The 19,343-nt window shown below is 37.9% G+C and overlaps 1 non-coding gene across 1 annotated transcript; it reads left to right on the top strand.

Moving 5' to 3' along the window:
- Positions 1–3,790: 3,790 nt before the first annotated feature.
- TRNAW-CCA lies at positions 3,791–3,863 on the top strand. Its single transcript has one exon. It is a non-coding gene; the product is annotated as a tRNA-Trp (tRNA).
- Positions 3,864–19,343: the final 15,480 nt, after the last annotated feature.

Genomic DNA, 19,343 nt, shown 5'->3' with positions numbered 1-19,343 from the left:
AGACCAATCCCTAGAAAGAAAATTGAATATGTAATTAAAAAAAAAAAACCAACTAGCAAACTAAAGTCCAGGACCAGATGGCTTCACAGGGGAATCCACTAAACATTTAGAGAAAAGCCAGTATCTATTCATCTCAAACTAGTCCAAACAATTAAAGAGGAGGAAATACTCCCAAATTAATTCTACAAGTCCACCATTACCCTGAAACCAGAACTAGACAAAGACACTATGACAGAAGAAGCTTATAGGCCAATATCTTTGATGAATATAGATGCAAAAATCCCCAACAAGATATTAGCAAAACCAAATCCAAAATACATTTTTTAAAAAAAGAGGGATCATATACCATGGATCAAGCTGGATTTTATTCTAAGGCCTGAACATCCATAAATCAATCAAGGTGATATACCACATTAGTAAAAGGATAAAAATCATACGATCATCTCAGTAGACACCAAAAAAAGAATTTGAAAAAATTCAACACATATTCATGACAAAGCTCTCATCAAAGCAGGTATAGAGATAACATATCCCAACATAATAAAGGCTATTAAACACAGCCAACATCATACTCAGCAGTGAAAAGCTTAAAGCCTTTCCACTAAATTCAGGAAGAAAGATAGAATGCTTACTCTCACCATTTCTACTTAACATAGTATTGGAAATTCTAGTCACAGCAATTAGACAAGAAAATGAAATAAAGGCATCCAAATTGGAAGGGAAGAGGTAAAACTGTTACAAGTTTCAGGTGGCATGATAATTTATGTGTGTGTGTGTGTTCAGTCGCTCAGTCATGTCCAACTCTGCAACCCCATGGACTGTAACCCACCTGGCTCCTCTGTCAATGGGATTCTCTAGGCAAGAATACTTTACATATAGAACCCTAAAATCTCTACCCCAGAAATTACTGAAAGTAATAAATGAATTCAGCAAAGTGATGGATACAAGATTAATATACAAAATATATTGCATGTCTATGCACTAATAATGAAATATCAGAAAGAGAAAGTAAAAAAAAAAAAAAAACCATTTAAAATCACATAAAAAATTACCTTGGAACAACCTAGCCAAGGAAGTGAAAGACCTATACTCTGAAAAGCTATAAAACATTGATAAAAGAAATTATAGATGATTCAAAAAAATGGAAAGGTATCCTGCATTCTCAGATTGGAAGAATTAATACTGTTAAAATGGCCATATTATCAAAAGTAATCTGAAGATTTAATGCAATCCCTATCAAACTACCCATGACATTTTTTGGAAAACTAGAACAAATAATCCTAAAATTCACTTGGAAACACAAAAGATCTCAAATTGCCTAAGCAGTCTTGAAAAAAAAAACAAAAAAACTGACAGATTTGCAGGTTAAACCCTCCAGACCTTAGACTATACTAAAAAAAAAAATGTTACAGTAAGCAAATAGTTCATATTAGCACAAAAACAGACACATAGATCAATGGAACAGAATAGAAAGCCCAGAGACAAACCTACACACTTTTGGTTAACTAATCTATTACAAAGGAAGCAAGAATATACAATTGAGACAGTCTCTTCAACAAGTGGCACTGGGAAAACTAGACAGTCACATGCAAAACAATGAGATTAGAAAATTCCCTTATATATAAGGGATATGTGATATACAAAAATAAACTCAAAACGGTTTAAGGACCTAAACATATGGCCTGAAACCATAAAACTCCTAGAAGAAAACATAGGCAGAACACTCTTGGACATAAATTGTGGCAATGTTCTCTTGGATCAGTCTCCTAAGGCAAAAGGAAAAAAGTGAAAATAAACAAGTGAGGTCTAATTAAATGTAAAGGCTTTTTCACAGCAAAGGAGACCACTGAAAAAACAAAAAGCCATTCTACCCACAAAATGAGAAAAAATATTTGCAAATGATGCAACTGCCAGGTAATTAATAGTCAAAATATACAAACAACTTATATAACTCAATATTTTTAAAAAGTCAGAAAATGGATAGAAGACCTAAACAGACATTTCCACCCAAAAAACATAGAGATGGCTAGCAGGCATGTGAAAAAATGTTCAGCATTACTAGTTATTGGGCTTCCCAGGTAGCACCAGTGGTAAAGAAACTGTTTACCAATACTGGAGACCTAACAGACACAGTTTCAATCCCTGGGTTGGGAAGATCCCCCGGAGAAGGGCATGACAAACCACTCCACTATTCTTGCCTGGAGAATCCCCATGGACAGAGGAGCCTGGAGAGTCACAGTTCGTAGGGTCACAAAGAGTCGAACATGACTGAAGTGACTTAGGATGCACGCATTAGTTATTAAAGAAATTAAAATCAAAACAATGAGATAACGCCTCATACTTATCAGAATGGCTATCATTTATATGCCTACAAATAAATTTTGGAGAGGATGTGGAGAAAAGGGAACGCTTGTACACTGTTGGTGGAAATGTAAATTGGTACACCCACTGTGGAAAGCAATATAGAAATTCCTCAAAAACTTAAAAATAGAACTACCGTATGATCCAGCAATTCCACTCCTGGGTGTGTATCTGGAAAAAAACAAAAACTCTAATTTGAAAAGATCTACGCGTGAATTCATGTTCAGTCACATCCAACTCTATGGACTAGAGCCTGACAGGCTCCTCTGTCCATGGGATTTTCCAGGCAAGAATACTGGAGTAGGTTGCCATTTCCTCCTCCAGTGAATCCTCACCACCCAGAGATCGAACCTTCATTGACTGCATCTCCTACATTGACAGGAGAATTCTTTACCATTGAGCCACCTGGGAAGCCCTTGAAAAGATGCACACCAAATTTATAGCTGCACTATTTACAATAGCCAAGACTCAAAAGCAACCCAAGTGCCCATCAATAGACCAATAGATTAAGAAGATGTGGAGTGTGTAAACACAAACACACACACACTGGAATACAACTCAACCAAAGAAAAGAAAGAACTACTGCCATTTGCAGCAATGTGAATGGACCTGGAGTATATTATGCTTAGAGATGTCACTTATATGTGGAGTCTAAAAAATAATACAAATGAGTGTATATGCAAAACAGAAAGACAAAAATAGAAAACATAGCTTGTGGTGACCAAAGGGGAAAGGGAAGCAGGAAGGGCCAAATCTGTTGGAGGGCTGACAGATATAAACTACTGAATATAAACTAGATAAACAAGAGTATACTATAACACAAGAAATTATATCCACTATTTTGCAATAACCTGTAATGGAGTATAATCTGCAAAAGGACTGAACCACTATTCTGTATACCTAAACCTAATATTTCCAAAGTTTCCAAAGTGAAGTAGCTCAGTCATGTCCGACTCTTTGCCACTCCATGGACTGTAGCCTACCAGGCTTCCTCCCTCCATGGGATTTTCCGGGCAAGAATACTGGAATGGGTTGCCATTTCCTTCTCCAGGGGATCTTCCCCACCCAGGGATCAAACCCAGGTTTCCCTCATTGCAGGCAGACACTTTAACCTCTGAGCCACCAGGGAAGCCCCTAATATAAACCATACTTAAATATATACTTAAATTTAAATATATACTTTATACTTAAATTTCCTTCTCCAGAGGATCTTCCTGACTCTCGGATTGAACCCAAGTGTCTTATTTCTCCTGCACTGGTAGGCGGGCTTCTTTACCACTAGCTTCACCATAACAACGAAAGTAAAAAAGTTTTAAATGAGGTTCAGTTAAAGCAAACAGAAGCCTAAATCATCAAAGGCAATTCCCTATATCTTTCCATCCCCATCTAGGACATGCATCACTGGCCCAGAATAGATGAGATTAGGGCTTCCCTGGTGGCTCAGAGGTTAAAGCGCCTGCCTCCAATGCGGGAGACCCAGGTTCAATCCCTGGATCAGGAAGATCCCTGGAGAAGGAAATGGTAACTCACTCCAGTATTCTTGCCTGGAGAATCCCATGGACGGAGGAGCCTGGTAGGCTACAGTCCACGGGGTCACAAAGAGTCGGACACGGCTGAGCGACTTCACTTTCACATTGAAGAACATGTTTAGATTATAACACAAGTTCATTTTATACTTCAGAGTGTTGAAAAGCCTTTGTGGTAACATTCTCCAGGAAGCCATGTCTTAGCCCTTGGGTTCTACTTAGATAGCTAATCCTTAATGAAGGACAGTCTGCTAAGAGCATTTCAGAGATAAAAATACATTAGTATATTTTTAAGAATTTCAACTGAAATTAGATCAGGTCACCTGATGCTTTTCTCTTTCCTAAAGGGTCTCCCTCTCTGCACCCAAGCAGGACAGATATCAGGTCAACTACTCTAATTCCCTTCCCTTCAGTAAGTGAAATTTTTATAGAAGAGTAAAGAGAGTTTTTATTTCTGTACCTAGGTGGATTTGATTTCAGTTTCATGTCATTTAACTAGCCCAATATTGACCATGGTCTATCTTCTAGTTTAAATGCTATTTTGGCACTTTTTCCATGAGACAGCAATCTCCTGTACACTCGACTTCTTCATCATAAAAATCCTATTTCCTAAGACTTTGATTTGAGTTCATATTTTGCAAATTTTAGTAAGGTTCTCATTTGTGAAAGGAAGATTTAAACTGTCATAAAGATAGGAAGAGTATATTTAAGTACATAAAATTTTAGTAACAATTTTTTAACATTGAAACCATTCTGAAATATGTTTTATTAATGATGGAGAAGTCAGGCCAAAATGTGCTATGAAAACATATTCAGTGCAACATAGAAAGTATGTAGCTCCTATTGTCTACATGTTTAATTTAATATGACAAATTTAATTTAATTTGAAACCATAATGATTCTAAAAGTGATAGAGTTGATAAAAATAAGTCAGGAATGTTTGTAAGCAAGCAAATAAGTGTATCATCTAAGAAGCAAATGCTAAAATTAAAATTCAAAGCAGTTAAAAGTCTCATTATTTAAAATTTACTAAAAGCATTGTATTTTTTCCTGCAATAGTTGGCATAGATGTTACTTCTTGCCTTGAAAAAGTTTCTTTGGTGTATAGCCAGTAGGAATTTGCTGTGGTGTGACCCAGGGAGCTCAAACTGTTGCTCTGTGACAATCTAGAAGTGTGGGATGGGGTGGGGGGGGGAGGGGGACCACGAGGGAGGGGACAATGTCTGATTCATTTTGATGTATGGCAGAAATAAACACAGTATTGTAAAGTGATTATCCTTCAATTAAACGTTTTTTTTAGTTTCTTTGGTTTTTAGTGGTTTCCCTTGAATAATTCTACACTGTGACATGATAAATAAATCTTTAGTACTGCCTACTTGATTATTCTCTATTTCAAAAGAATCCCTTGGTTCTGTATGTTTTTTTATGAATTTTGATTTTGTATTGATTTTTATTGGTTCAAGTGAGTAATGATTAATGAATGCAACAATTTTTTTAGATTGAAACCCATTTGGAAATACATTTGAATTTACTGTATCTTATCTAATAAGCTGGACCCTGAGATAAATTGATATTATGTAGGAATTTCTTCAAAATAATCTGAGATGATGACATACTCCCAACAAGATCTGAAATGAGCTGATAATTATTGAAACTTTAAGAGTTTCTAAGGTTTAAGAGTGCTTGAAGTTCATTATACTATTCCTCTACTTGACAATGTTACACTTGAAAATTTTTATAACAAAAGTTTTTAAAAATTTTAAATGGATTATGAAATTCCTGTCAGGCTAACTCTCTTGATATTTTAGTACCTTCTTTCTAGTCACTGTGAGAGATACCGTCACCATTTATTGCCAAGAATTTTATTTTTCAGTACTGATTTAACATGAAAAGCAACAAACATTTGGTGAGCTATTAATTTTATTATTTGTGATGATTTGGCTTTCCATCTCATCCCTCTGAGTCTCTCACTGCTGTTTAAAAAATGAATTCCCAGAACACTTCATGAGAGAGCTTCAGATATTTCAATTTTATTACTATTCTAAAAGAAGAAAAGATACTTAAAAACTTGTTCAAGGTCACAAAGCAATTTGCTACAAAATCAGCCTAGGAAACCAAAACTTCATGGTCCTGGAAATAAGTGCTAATCATTGGAGAGTTCCTTAATTGAGACTAAGCTAGAACTGTTGCTTTGATTGAGACTAAATTAGATTATGGACAGTCCTGTACTTTTCCATGCTCTTCCCTGAGAGTCATTGGTAATCATGCACTAATTCAAATGAGTCACCTCCAAATTTAAATCAAAAACGTGTTTGGCAATATCTACAGGCTTTATGGATCCATGTAGCAACTTTCTGGCAATGCTCTCCATCAGTCACAGTGTCATGACTCATATCAGTCATCATGAGGAAGGGCTGTCAATGTCACCAACACAGACCCTGGATGAACATATACCCAGGGTAAGTTGCAGTAGTTAATCAGATTGATGTTGTCATCCATGAAAATAGTGAAGGTCTTACAATTATATTCAGAGCACATAGGGAGAGTATTTCCTGTTCAAATAGCTATAATCCTTCTCTAATGAATAAGCAATCAAATATTTTTGAGTCTATAGATTAAGCTTTGACTGAAACATAAATATTTCAGGATTAGTACCAACGTTACTTCATTAAAATAGATTTCCCAAGGGAACAAACTGCCAGTGTACTGCCCTGAAAAAAATGTTGAGATATAAAATGTGTTTATATATCCCCATTTGCCCTCCATTAGTGAACTATAGTATAGAATATTTTAATTTAAGTTTCATAAAGGCTAATAAACATCATGAAATTATTTCAGACCTGGACCTTAAAAGGGGAAATAAAATGGTAACTGCTATTTCCAGTTAAATGAAGTGTTAGTTATTATTGCCATGTAACAAATTATCACAAACCTAGAGGCTTATAACAGCACCCATTTACTAACTTACTGTTTTGTAGGTCAGGAATCCAGCACAGCCTGACTGGGCTCTCTCCTCAGAATATCAAGATATAAGCCAAGCTGAGTTCTTGGGTGAGAGATCTGGGGAAAAGCCAGTTTATCCTTGGAGGAGGCAAAAATTCACCTTCTTGCTATGGAAGTCCTATTCCTTGCTTCTGATCAGCCAGAACCACACTCAGCTCCTAGAGGTCGCCCACATTCCTTGCCATGCAGTCTTCTTCATCTTCAATCAGAAACAGCAAATATGCTTGATATCTGATATCTCTCATTTCCTTTTCTGTGACCAGCCAGAGAAAAATCTTTGCTATAAAGAGTTTGTTTGATTAAAGTTGTCCCACCTGGATTTTCTCTCAATCTCAGGGTCAGCTGATTTGGGGCATTAACTGTATCTGCAAAATTCCTTCACAGCAGCACCTGGGTTACTGTTTGATTGAATAATTGGGACAAGGTGTGTGTTTACCAGGGGTCAGATTGTAAAGGCCATCTAGAATTCTGCTTATCACAAATGATATCATATACAATAAAATTGTACTAGATCTCGTATATCTAATTATTTATTTTAAATTAGCCAAATAACAAAATCTTCAAATTTCCTATATACCTTGCATCTTAGTCCATGTGGACCTTGTGGGCTGCTATAACAGAATATCACAGACTGGGCAGCTTATAAGCAGAAATTTTTTTAACATAATTCTGGAGGCTGAGAAGTCCAAAATCAAGATAGACTCTGTAAGAACGCACTTCCTGGTTCATAGATAGCCATCTTCTTACTGTGTCCTTACATAACAGAAGGAACAAAAGGGAACTGAAGGAGTCTTTTGGGCCTAGAAAAGAGAACAACAGTCTCAAAGGCCCCTTGCTGAATCATCTAACTTCAGAGAAAACAAAGCATAACTTTAGTTCCATCCTGATGCTCCAGGCCAGTTGCATCTATCTGGGACTTATCACCCCCTGTCCAGAAACCTACCACCCCCTACACCCGCCCAGAAGACTTATCATCCCCTGCCCAACTACAAGTGTCATCTCAACAAAAGAATACTCAAAATATCCCACTTGATTGACTTTTCCCTTATCCCTTCCGCAAACCTCCCTATAAGTATGAAGCCTCCCTGATCCCTTTCGGCGCTCAGCCTGGTCGTTAGGCCGACTGTCGCCCCTCCTTGCCTGAATAAAGGTAACCTACTTCTGTTGAGGTCATCTTTCCTTTTCTGCCTCGCCGGAACTATGCCTTACAGGAACTCTATGGGATTTTTTTTTTTTTTTTAATAAAGGCACTGATCCTATTCATGAGGGCTCTACCCTCATGATCTAGTCAATTCCCAAAGGCCCCAACTCAAGTATCACATTGAGTGTTAGGATTTAGCAAATAAGTTATGGGAGGACACAAATGTTCAGTCTATAGCATCTTGTTAGTACATGTACACCTTACAAGTCTGGGCATCAGGATTTTGATACGTTTTGTTTCTATTCTGGCTGTTTTTAAAACACTTTAAAAAATTATTTTTTTGGCTGCACTTGGTCTTTGCTGCTTTGAGAGGGCTTTCTCTAGTTGCAGTGCGCAGGTCTACTGTTCATGACAGTGCATGGCTCTTCTCGTGGTTGGTGGCTTCTCCTGCTGCAGAACCCAGACTCTAGGCATAAGGGCTTCGGTAGCTGCAAGTCACAGGCTTTAGAGCATGGACTCAGGAGTTGTGGTACACGTATGGTGCATGTTGTGCGTGCATGTTCCATGGCATTGGGAATCTTCCGGGACCAGAAATCGAACCTATATCCCCTGCATTAGCAGATGGATTCTTATTCACTGTACCACCAGAGAAGTCCATTCTAGCTGTTTTTAAAATAGTTTCTTTTCAGCTGGTCATATTTAACAGTTTTTACCCCTGTAATATAGACTGAAGCTTAGCAATGCACTATTTTGCCCATGTACTGATATATCTAGGCTAAAGCATGTACTCTTATTTGCCAGCCCAGTGACTTTCTAATCAATTTTGCAGATTGTCAGTATGACTGCTTATGACAAATGGCACTTGTATATAGATGCAGAAAAGAATATAATTTAACTACTAAATTTGTACACTGAGTAATTTGTTGTTGTTGAGTGGCTAAGTCGTGCCCAACTCCTGAGACCCCATGGACTGTAACACACCAGGCTCCTCTGTCCATGCAATTTTTCAGGCACAAATACTGGAATGCATTGCCATTTCCTTCTCCAGGAGATCTTCCCCACCCAGGGATCAAACCCACGTCTCCTACACTGGCAGGTGAATTCTTTACTGCTGAGGCACCAGGGAAGCCCCACATTGAGTACTTCTGTAGGTAAAAGCAATGGTAATGGTTCTCTGTCTATCTCCATATTAATCTTTTGGTTTTTGTAGGAATTTATAGTTTACTACTCAAATGGAATAAAAGTCCAGCACCTACTGATTGGTCTATCAGGAAAAGCATTATCATTTTTCTCACTGATTCTGGCAAGGATTGATTTTTTTTCTGAAAAAAATACCAGGTAAGCTCAAGGTCTATCATGATTCAAACATCCTTTGCTTGTTTAGTAACTTGCCTAAACTAAATCTGTAGAATATGTCTCAGTTGTGGTATGTCACTGCTGATGTCTAAACTTGGGGAGATTTTCAAATTCTTGTTTAATTTTTAACGTTGGCTTGCTAGGGATTGGCCTTTTATCTGCATAGATTGTGACCAACCAGATATTGGTCATAGGTTGTACTCAAACACTTTAATCCAAGAAATATTTTCAACCTCTGCCCAAGGGTCTGTGTGCAAGTTGGGGAACATATTAAAAGTTCAACAGTTTTCAGGTGTGCTCCAGGTTCTCCTAACATCAGACTGTCTTGATTGTCATCTATGCATGAACATATAAAGTCTGGATTCTGTTCAGTCTTTCATGAACATTTATTCAGACTTCCAGTTAGCCAGGGATATGAGGAAAGTTATCAAGCTCTCCTCTGACTATCTCGTTTCTTGGATACTCTCATTTAAATTTTGTCTGGGTCATGGTAGCCTCTTGCTAAAAGCAGAATGGCAACCTCAGTCTAGCCAAGCTGCTGGCCTAGTGACTTGCTATCAAGTTCACTACTTTTACTGACAACACTGCTGAGTACAGGTTTTTCACCTTCCATTCCAAATCAAAAAAGACCCATCCAAAAGTAGTTTCCGGTTTTCCTAGCCTGCCCCACCCAGGTACAATAACTACATTATCCAACTGGGAAGCAAGGGGAATAGCCGTAGGCAAGAATGTCACTACTTCCTACTGAACTCTCCTGAAGTTCAGTCATTTATAATGAATTAACACTTCTCACTGTTGCACACCTTTGGTAGATTTCCAGAGCCCTAAAATGGTTGTTTTTGACAGAATGTCTAGTTGACTTTTAGTTGCTTCTTGAGGAAAGAATTTGCTCACCTCCTCATGTTGCCATAGCAAAATGTTCACTCTCAGGCCTGACTTTTTGATCAAGGTCAAGGGCTATCTTATCTCCATATCAGTTTTAAGCAAAGTACTGCCATGTTTATGGTTTGTCTTCATTAAATGAGATTCTGCAAGGAAGCAATTTTCAGTTTCATTACCCAGTTGAATGAGAACAACTCAGTGGCAAAAACAAGTACCAATTAACTAAATGAAAAGTTCAAGCTGTGAATTTATCTTCAGGGCAAACTGTAATAGTTTGAAGGACAGCAATGGGAAGCAAAGTATACAAGTAACACAAAATAAACATTCTAGAAGTTGAACCTGCCTATATTGTTCATTATAAATTATAGATAGATGGATTGATTTTATAGATAATATGCACAATAAACAAGTTAATTTATAATATGCAGGCATATAATTTATTTAGACTGTAGCTTGGACTCAATGTAGGTCATTGAATTGAAATAAATTAATCTCAAATAAGGCTTCCTTCGTGGCTCAGGTAAAAATCCACCTGCAATGCAGGAGACCTGAGTTCAATCCCTTGATTGAAAAGATCCCCTGAAGAGGGCATGGCAACCCACTCCAGTATTCTTGCCTGGAGAATGCTATGGACAGAGGAGCCTGGCTGTCTATAGTCCATAGGGTCGCAAACAGTCGGACACAACTGAGTGACTAAGCACAGTACAATCTTAAATAGATATGGCAATTTTATCTATAAAATATTTATCAAGTTTAATTATATAACTTGAGAGGATAACATGTTTAAGAATAGTTTTCTTAAACATATCTGCCATGCATTTACAATAATAAAAATGCTGCCTGGTAAAAAGCAGACAAGCTTATATGGTTGTCAAGAAAAAGATTTTTAACTGAATATAATAATTCAATTAAAAAATTGAAAACAGTTAAAAGTTGGGGGAATAATGCAATTTTTAAAATGTATTACTAACAAAATATTGGCAAATATGTGGGAAATCACAGGAACACTCTATGTGCTAGTGGGAGAATGAATTACTACTGCCACTTTGGAGAACAATTCAGCATTATCTAATGAAGTTTTTAAAAGCACAATTATACAACCCAGTAATTCCATTTGTTCCAAAGAGACACATTCAAGGAAAGGTCAATTAAAATGTAGGCACTATATCGAAAGGTATGAAAACAAATAGATTTTCAACATATCAACAAGTTTAAAAAAGCAAGTTAGGAAGCTGTCTAGTATGTTACCATGTATATAATTTTTAAATTATTCATGCATAAACATAAGAATTAAGATTTAATATGAGAAAGTGAAAGAACACATTCCAAATTCGAAGTAGAGGTTGACTCTGAGAGGAAATGAGGAGAATATATTAGTGCTGGGAAGGAGTAGAAAGGTGACTTCATATCTCTCACTAAAGATTATGAGTTTGAAAAACAAAGGGAAATATTAATCTTGTTAATATTTACTGATAATACAAAAGTGTGAGTTATATTTTTCTCTATATATTCCTAATTTGCAAAATATGTAACTGTTAAAAAGGGGGGGGGGAATAATATCAATACAAATGGGGCTATAAAACATAATTATTTAGTGTACCCATCCAAATTACCAACTAATAGTACCAACTAATACATTTCCAAAGTATTGTCATAAGGAATATGGCTGAGTGATTGAATATTCAATAAATTCATTCAGAAAGAATGGAGAGATGGAGCCAAAGCAAAATAACACCCAGCTGTGGATGTGACTGGTGATGGAAGTAAAGTCCAATGCTGTAAAGAACAATGTTGCATAGGAACCTGGAATGTTAGGTCCATGAATCAAGGCAAATTGGAAGTGGTCAAACAGAAGATGGCAAGGGTGAATGTTGACATTTTAGGAATCAGCGAACTACAATGAGCTGGAATGGGTGAGTTTAACTCAGATGACCATTATATGTACTACTGTGGGCAAGAATCCCTTAGAAGAAATGGAGTCGCCCTCATAGTCAAAAAAGAGTCCAAAATGCAGTACTCAGATGCAGTCTCAAAAATGACAGAATGATCTCTGTTCGTTTCCAAGGCAAACCATGCAATATCACAGTAATCCAAGTCTATGCCCCCACCAATAATGCTGAAGGAGCTGAACAATTCTGTGAAGACCTACAAGACCTTCTAGAACTAACACCCAAAAAAGATGTCATTTTCATTATAGGGGACTGGAATGCAAAAGTAGAAAGTCAAGAAATATCTGGAGTAACAAGCAAATTTGGCCTTGGAGTACACAATGAAGAAGGGCAAAGGCTAATAGAGTTTTCCCAAGAGAATGCACTGGTCATAGCAAAGACCCTCCTCCAACAACACAAGACAGGACTCTACACATGAATATCACCAGATGGTCAATACTGAAATCAGATTGATTTCATCTTTGCAGCCAAAGATGAAGAAGTTCTATACAGTCAGCAAAAACAAGACCAGGAGCTGACTGTGGCTCAGATCATGAATTCCTTATTGCCAAATTCAGACTTAAATTGAAGAAAGTAGGGAAAACCACTAGACCATTCAGGTATGACCTAAATCAAATCCCTTATGACCATACAGTGGAAATGATAAATAGATTCAAAGGATTAGATTTGATACACACAGTGCCTGAAGAACTATGAATGGAGGTTCTTGACATTGTACATGAGGCAGTGATCAAGATCATCCCCAAGAAAAAGAAATGCAAAAAGGCTAAATGGTTGTCTGAGGAGGTCTTACAAATAGCTATGAAAAGAAAAGTGAAAGGCAAAGGAGAAAAGGAAAGACATACCCATTTGAATGCAGAGTTCCAAAAAATAGCAAGGAGAGATAAGAAAGCCTTCTTCAGTGATCAGTGCAAAAAAATAGAGGAAAACAATAGAATGGGAAAGACTAGAGATCTCTTCAAGAAAATTAGAGATACCAAGGGAACATTTCATGCAAAGATGGGCTCAGTAAAGGACAGAAATGGTATGAAGGTAACAGAAGCAGAAAACGCTAAGAAGAGGTGGCAAGTATACACAGAAGAACTACACAGAAAAGATCTTCACGACCCAGATGATCATGATGGTGTCATCACTCACCTAGAGCCAGACATACTAGAATGCAAAGTCAAATGGGCCTTAGGAAGCATCACTACAAACAAAGCTAATGGAGGTGATGGAATTCCAGTTGAGCTATTTCAAATCCTAAAAGATGATGCTGTGAAAGTGCTGCACTCAACATGCCAAAAAATTTAGAAAACTCAGCACTGGCCACAGGACTGGAAAAGGTCACTTTTCATTCCAGTCCCAAAGAAAGACAATGCCAAAGAATGCTCAAACTACCATACAATTGCACTCATCTCACATGCTAACAAAGTAATGCTCAAAATTCTCCAAGTCAGGCTTCAACAGTGTGTGAACTGTGCACTTCCAGATGTTCAAGCTGGATTTAGAAAAGCCAGAGGAACCAGAGATCAAATTGCCAACATTTGTTGGATCATGGAAAGAGCAAGAGAGTTCCAGAAAAACATCTACTTCTGCTTTATTGACTAGGCCAGCACATTTGACTGTGTAGATCACAACAAACTGTGGAAAATTTTTCAACAGATGGGACTACCAGACCACCTTTCCTGCCTCCTGAGAAACCTGTATGCAGGTCAAGAAGCAACAGTTAGAACTGGACATGGAACAACAGACTGGTTCCAAATAGGAAAAGGAGCACATCAAGGCTGTATATTGTCATCCTGCTTATTTAATTTATATGCAGAGTACATCATGAGAAATGCTGGGCTGATTGAAGCACAAGCTGGAATCAAAATTGCCAGGAGAAATATCAATAACCTCAGATATGCAGATGACACCACCCTTATGGCAGAAAGTGAACAAGAACTAAAGACCCTCTTGATGAAAGTGAAAAAGGAGAGTGAAAAAGTTGGCTTAAAGCTCAACATTCAGAAAACTAAGATCAAGGTATCTGGTCCCATCACTTCATGGCAAATAGGTAGGGAAACAGTAAAAACAGTGACAGACTTTACTTTGGGCTCCAAATCACTGCAGATGGTGATTGCAGCCATGAAATTAAAAGACAGTTGCTCCTTAGAAGAAAAGGTATGACCAACCTAGACAGCATATTAAAAAACAGAGACATTACTTTGCCAACAAAGGTCCATCTAGTCAAGGCTATGGTTTGTCCACTAGTCATGTATGGATATGAGAGCTGGACTATAAAGAAAGCTGAGCACCAAAGAACTGATGCTTTTGAACTGTGGTGTTGAAGAAGACTCTTGAGAGTCCCTTGGACAGCAAGGAGATCCAATTAGTCCATCCTAAAGGAAATCAGTCCTGAATATTCATTGGAAGGACTGATGCTGAAAGTCCAATACCTTAGCCACCTGATGTGAAGACCTGACTCATTTGAAAAGACCCTGATGCTGGGAAAGATTGCAGGCGAGAGGAGAAGGGAACGACAGAAGATGAGACGGTTGGATGGCAGCAGCAACTCAATGGACATGAGTTTGAGTAAACTATGGGAGTTGGTGATGGACAGGGAGGCCTGGAGTGCTGCAGTCCATGGGGTCGCAACGAGTCGGATACAACTGAGAGACTGAACTGATGATGATACAAGGTATTTTCACAGAGAACCAGTAAAAGCTTGACATTTTTTTTATCTTTTAAAAATATAAGGCTTTACAAGAGTCTATATGAGTTATGGATTTCTTATTCCTCTAAATATATCAATGTGAAATATCACACTATACATAGCATCTTTTTTGGCTGATAATTTGCCTCTAGAGCTCACACGTAATGAAAGCCTAACACCTTACCCTAATTCCTATTCCATAGCAGTATTATAATCCAGGAAAAAAAATTTTTTTTTTCAAAGAATTAAAAGGGCAATTTAAACATTTTCTTCAGATTAAATAATAGCTGTTTGGTTATAAAGTCTGATTTTTTTTAACCTGATCTAGGAGTCAGGATACTACTAGTCATGATACCACTCTAATGTCAGAAAGCAAAGAAAAACTAAAGGACCTCTTGACGAGGGTGAAAGAGGAGAGAGAAAAAGCTGGCTTGAAACTCAACATACAAAAAACTAAGACCATGATTACCAGTCCCGTCACTTCATGTCAAAATACAAGGGGCAAAAGTGGAAACAGTAACAGATTTTTTCCCCCCTTGGGCTCCAAAATCGCTGTGGATGTTGACTGCAGGCATGAAATTAAAAGAAGCTTGCTCCTTGGAAGGAAAGCTATGACAAGCCTAGACAGTGTATTAAAAAGCAAAGACATCACTTTGCGGACAAAGGTCTACCTAGTCAAAGCTATTGTCTTCCCAATAGTCATGTACAGATGTGAGAGTTGGACCATAAAGAAGGCTGAGTAGCAAATTGATACATTTGAAATGGAATGCTGAAGAAAACTCTTGAGAGTCTCTTGGAGTTCCAGGAGATCAAACCAGTCAGTCCTAAAGGAAATCAACCCTCAATATTCACTGGAAGGACTGAATCTGAAGCTCCAATACTTTGGCCACCTGATATGTAGAGGCAACTCACTGGAACAGGCCTTGGTGCTGGGAAAGATTGAAGGCAAACGAAGAAGAGGGCAGCAGAGGATGAGATGGTTACACAGCATTACTGATTCAATGGACATGAATTTGCGCTAACTCTGGGAGATAGTGAAGGACAGGGTAGCCTGGTGTGCTGCAGTCCATGGGGTCTCAAAGAGCTGGACACGACTTAGCAACTGAACAGCAAGGAGTCAGGATACCTGTCATTGCTCTGAATTTCTATTTTGGAAACTTGAGCAAGTTCTGGCCTTGTTGGTAGAAGGAGAGTGGAGGGGTGGACAGGTAATTTTAATTCCCTTCCATACATAAACATAAGCACTGTTCCCTGGGCAAGTCACTTACCATGGCTGTGCCTCAATGTCCTTATCTTTAAAATACTAAGTAACCTACCCAGAGGGATTAGTAAAAATTAAGAGAGATAAACACATATAAAGTGTTTGGAACAGTTTGGCAGGTTACAAATATTCAGTAAGTGATAATTATGATTATTATCATCATCATTATTTTCAATATCATATGTAAGACTTAACTCAAAAGTCTAGTTTTATTAAAAAATATTTGAAACGTTTTCTTATTTATTGCATTTTTCAACAAATTCATCTAACTGCTTTAAACCTTATATTTTTATTTTGATCAATAATGCACATTCAACAAATAAGATAGCAGTTTTTTTAAAATTATGTAATTTCTTCCTCTGTAGACAATAAAGCAGAACATAAATATTTAAATACATTGAGTGTGAAATTAGAGTGTTTTATTATTATATTTCTAATAAGTGTCTAAGGTTACAGGCTTCCCTGGTGGCCCAGATGGTAAAGAGTCTGCCTGAAATGCATGAGACCCAGGTTTGATCCCTGAGTCAGGATGATGCCCTAGAGAAGGAAATGGCAACCCATTCCAGTATTCTTGCCTGAGAAAGCCCATGGACTGAAGAACCTAGCAGGCTACAGTCCATAGGGTCTCAAAAGCATTGGATATGACCAAGAGACTAAACAGCAAAACAACAATCTAAGGTTATAAGTAAACACGCAATAAAATTTATGACATTCTTGAGTAGTTAGTTTTGTGTTCCTTACCCACCTGCCCCACTTCTACTATTATAACTCTCCTCATGTTACTTCCTATAAAGAAACAAATAATAGCTACATAAAGGGATGATATTCTTGAAAGAACATTCAATAAGACCAAGTACAAGGGCCAGATTCTTTCAACACGATTAATGAACGACTATAATCCATCTCCATATGGTACAGTGTATGCTGATAATAATCTGTATCAATAGTTTTACTTGATTTAGGCTCATTTATTTGCATGACAGAGGCGTTTACTACACATTGTGTATTCACATGCTCGCCCACATTTCAGTGCCCAGCCTGTACTTCGGTGGTGCCATTGCACTAGTTCTGGCCAACAGACTGCATCGAAATAATGTGTGTTCATCCTAGACTGAAGCATTTAAAAGCCAATATATAAACCTTTTGCTCTCCCTTCACCTGCTGCAATAGTGGAATCTACTTATTGAGAAGGCAAGGCCACAAGATTTAAAAAGCCTAGATTTCTAAGTCTGCCCTTAGAAGGTAGCCATCCCATATAAAGGCAGACTAGGTCAAAGAGAAATGTTTATGTCTTAAGCCCCGAAGTTTCAGTTTTGTTTTCTGCCCTTAGAAGGTAGCCATCCCATATAAAGGCAGACTAGGTCAAAGAGAAATGTTTATGTCTTAAGCCCCAAAGTTTCAGTTTTGTTTTTTTTTAAGCGTAGTCTCAATGTATAAACTTAAGATAGCACAAAAAAAGATTCATAGTAAAGACATATACAGACTGAAATTATAAATGGAAAGTGGTCACTCTTAGAAGATATCAAAATAATTTCATAAATAGTCTAGAGGGGCTGCTTGGGGGGACAACAATGAACAAAAATGTTGAGAGTTACTGGTTTAGACCAGAGACTCTCTCCTGGGGTCAGTGCCATTGTTTGGGGGTGTATTTGAAAATGTATGGGAGTGTTTTTGTGTCGCACTGACAGGGTCATGTCCCTGGTGCTTAAATGACAGGCTAAGACAGTGAAGCATCCTGTAATGTGTGAGATATCCCCTACAAAAGAGCCAAGAGTTGTCTCAGAAAATTCAAGAAAACATTGCTGTGAATCAGACATCATACCTTCGTGCCTTCTTTGCCCTCGTCAATGAGGTTATGTATTTCGCAACAGACAATGCAACTCAGAAAGGGCTACTGCTCATCAGAGCAAGAGACCCTAATGTGAAGGGCGTCCTCAGTTGTGTTCACAATGTATGGGAAAGTGCTGCAATAGAACATTCAACTTATGTTCCCAGTGACTCCTGAGTTTAATCCAGCTCAAAAAAATATTTATTGATCATCGACCCTGTAGCATACACTAAAGCAACTTTGTATGACAGCAATGTGGGTGTAGGCAGTTGTGCAGATAAATTTTGGCTTCTATCCATGCCTCAACACAGTCCCCGAATGAGCTCCGATAATGATAATAATGATAATAATAATAATATCTATTTACTATTTGCCAGACCCTGTGCTAGGAGTCACCCTCACAACTAATAAGACAGACACTGTGATTATGATCTCCCTTATGACCAAAGGTTATTTTTTTACAATTTACTTTTTTCCACTCCAGGTATCAATATAAAATACATAGATTTCCCCCTTGCATAAATGTAACCAAGCAGGAGGACTTTATGGGCCTTCCCAGGACAGAACTTCCCCCCATATCCTGCACTTTAGCTGCTAGATAAAATACTTAGATAATAGTATTTGATGCAAATTTTCCTGGGCAGTTTTTCAGGTTTGCAAACGCCCCACCAAATGGAATATGTTAACTACTTGGTGACCTTGAGCACATAGCCCCAAGCCTCCTGGAGTCAAGAAAGGAATAAAGTTAACCCCTATGACCTCACCCTGTTCCCTCATCATCAGCCAGTCAGAGAATTGTGCAAAATTGTGACCACTTACTCTGTGACCCCCCCTCCCCTCCCCTGGCTGTCAAAAAATGCTTAGCCAGCTCCTTCAGGAAGCTCAAGATTTTTCAGGGCATAACCAACCTCAGCTACTTGCATGGCCTTACAATGACCCTTACTCTGCTCCAAATCCCAATGTTTCCATTTGTTTCGCCTCACTGTATGTCAGCACTCGAACTTGTGTTAACACAAGTCAGGAAACTGCAGCTTAAAGAGGTGAACTAAATTTCTCAATGTGACTCAATATATTATTAACAAACATGGGATGTGACATTTTGGGGCTCCAAAATCACTGCAGATGGTGACTGCAGCCATGAAATTAAAATACGGTTGCTCCTTAAAAGAAAAGGTATGACCAACCTAGACAGCATATTAAAAAACAGAGACATTACTTTGCCAACAAAGGTCCATCTAGTCGAGGCTATGGTTTGTCCACTAGTCATGTATGGATATGAGAGCTGGACTATAAAGAAAGCTGAGCACCAAAGAACTGATGCTTTTGAACTATGGTATTGGAGAAGACTCTTGAGAGTCC

Source organism: Cervus canadensis, chromosome 17 (genome assembly GCF_019320065.1).
Source record: "Cervus canadensis isolate Bull #8, Minnesota chromosome 17, ASM1932006v1, whole genome shotgun sequence".
Classification (NCBI taxonomy): domain Eukaryota; kingdom Metazoa; phylum Chordata; class Mammalia; order Artiodactyla; family Cervidae; genus Cervus; species Cervus canadensis.
The sequence above is the reverse complement of the archived record's forward strand: the minus strand, read 5'-3'. Positions and strand labels throughout refer to the sequence as shown.